Source organism: Ictidomys tridecemlineatus, chromosome 13, assembly GCF_052094955.1.
Source record: "Ictidomys tridecemlineatus isolate mIctTri1 chromosome 13, mIctTri1.hap1, whole genome shotgun sequence".
NCBI lineage: Eukaryota > Metazoa > Chordata > Mammalia > Rodentia > Sciuridae > Ictidomys > Ictidomys tridecemlineatus.
This window is the reverse complement of record NC_135489.1, coordinates 64069697-64072090: the sequence shown is the minus strand read 5'-3', so window position 1 is coordinate 64072090 and position 2394 is coordinate 64069697. Positions and strand designations below refer to the sequence as shown.

Sequence of the window (2394 nt, the reverse complement as noted above, 5' to 3'; positions counted from 1 at the left end):
TTGATGTACAAGAAACACCTTCATCCAGCCCCCTAAATATATTCAAAGTTTTCACTGTAATCAAAGTTTAAAATATCCAAATTTCTTAATGTCTCATTTTTCTACATGGCTGATTTTAAAAGTGTAACTTCCTTATAATCTTCTTAGAAATGCTTACCATAAATTTAGAAACGAAAATTAAAAATCTCAAAATCTTAACATAAATAATTATGAATGGCCTAAAACATAGCAAATAAGTTAATTAATGCATTTCTCACATAAGATTACTCTAAATTCTTGTTTATGTAACACCATTATCCTTTTAAGGCTATGCAAAAGCTATAAGAGTCAATAATAAAAGTTAAGATTAAACATAACTGACTTGAGAATTCCAAACTAAAGATTAAATTATTTTTACTTTCTATTTGTAGTTTCTCCTTTATACCTTTAGCATCAAACTAAGAAATCCTATGCATAGACTATCATCTTCAGAAAGGCATCAATTCAAATCCTTCCCTGAGCTAAATAATGCATAGGTTAAAAGTACAGAATTTATGAGTCAGATAATGTCTAAAATCTGTAAAAATCTTAAATAGGACCCAACTAACATTTAATGTTCCCCAAAATGTCTTATTTATGTTTATTTTAACTAAGGTATAAGCACAGTACTCCACAACAAACAGAACCTTACATATATTCAATTTCAATCCATTTCCACTTTCTTAAAAGTTATATGTGCATGTGAGTTTGCACATACATATGCTCACTCACATGCTGGAGATGAAACCCAAGGTCTTATACATGCTAGGCAAGTGCTCTATCACTGAACTATACCTATAGTCCCTCCATCAGTCCTCAGGAGGTTAAGACAGGAGGATCACTTGAGCTCAAGAATTTGGGGCCAGCCTGGGCAAAAATAAATTTTAAGGTATTACTCCAATGTATGCTACCCAAAGATAACACGTCTGACAACATTGCATTCTTTATCCAAACAGTAAAATTAAATTTCTATTTCTGTATATTAGTATGGTCCTCAAGTACAATGGATGGGACTGTCAACAAATCAGAAAGTAATAATTCAGATCCTCTAATTAAATCAGAGCGGGCTACATATGCTGCTCAGAGGTAGAATGCCTGCTTAGCAGGTTCAAGACCCTAGGTTCAATTCCCAGGACCACCTACATGAATAAATCTATTTTAAACAAGCTATTAGACATAATTTTTTTTTTAACAAAATCACTTTGAGGTGAAAATCAAAAGACCTCAGATTTCGGAATACTTTGGTATCATACTGCTTCTAACTCTTATGTAAATTTTACCCAATGCAAGTTACAGGTAAGGATTTAAAAAAAAAATACTGAGTCTTCAAAACCACTGGGGGGAACTGGGAATGGTGGTGTATGCCCATAATCCCAGTGGCTTAGAAGGCTGAGAAAGGAGGATCTCAAGTTCAAAGCCAGCCTCTGCAACCCAAATGAGGCACTGAGTAACTATGTGAGACCCTATCTCAAAATAAAACATAAAAGGGCTGGGGATGTGGCTAAGTAGTCAAGCACCCTGGGTTCAATCAGTGGTTTAAAAAAAAAACTACAGAAGTTGTTAATGAACAAATGAATAAAAGTTATGCAATAAAATCCCTTCAATTCTATGTAAAATTACAATAGATTCTTTTCTACTTAGAACATTTTCAAAAAATTCTTAATATAGTCCAAAAAAAGAAAGATACTAACTTTAAGAAATCAAAATTGCGAATGGTATCATTCCAGAAATATCTTACACTATGGTGGGTGAAATAACGAATCTGTAGAACATACATAAATGTTACATCAAAGCATATCATCATTTGTTGTAACATGTAATTTTTTTTTAAGGAACACCTAAACTGTTACATTTAGTGATAGGTATTTTATTTTATATGCATATAAATTTATCTCAAGCAATAACAGTAAACCTAAAATATGTATCCTATAAGTTACATATGATAGCACAAAATATTCACAATTTAAAGAAATTTGAACACTAGATCACAATACCTGTTGTGTCTGAGTCTGTGAATATTTACTCATCTCATGCCTATTCTCTTCAGCAGGATTCTCAGTTAAATGAACTGCATGGTCATTTGAAATCTTATCAGTTACAGATTTTGGATTTGAAAATGGATAATTTTCCAAAGAAAACAAATTTTTGCACAAAACCACATTCTGAATTCATCCTTAGAAGAAAGGGGAAAAGAGTCAATTATGTATATTATATGACTGCCTGTTTTTAATTTCCATTTTGTACATACTTACCCACCTCTAATTACGAACGCATAATTTCTCCTCCTGCTTCCCCAACCCAAATGGTCCCAACCCCATGCTGGGTATTGAACCCAGAGTTGTTTCAACATTGAGCAATATCCCGAGGCTTTTTTTT

General features: G+C 32.6%; 1 long non-coding RNA gene across 1 annotated transcript; it reads right to left on the bottom strand.

Moving 5' to 3' along the window:
- On the bottom strand, positions 1–2143 carry LOC144370145 (uncharacterized). Its single transcript, XR_013430080.1, has 3 exons — positions 2013–2143; positions 1710–1780; positions 1–32 (listed from the first exon to the last, which is right to left on the bottom strand). It is a non-coding gene; the product is annotated as an uncharacterized LOC144370145 (long non-coding RNA).
- Between the last annotated feature and the right edge of the window lie 251 nt (positions 2144–2394).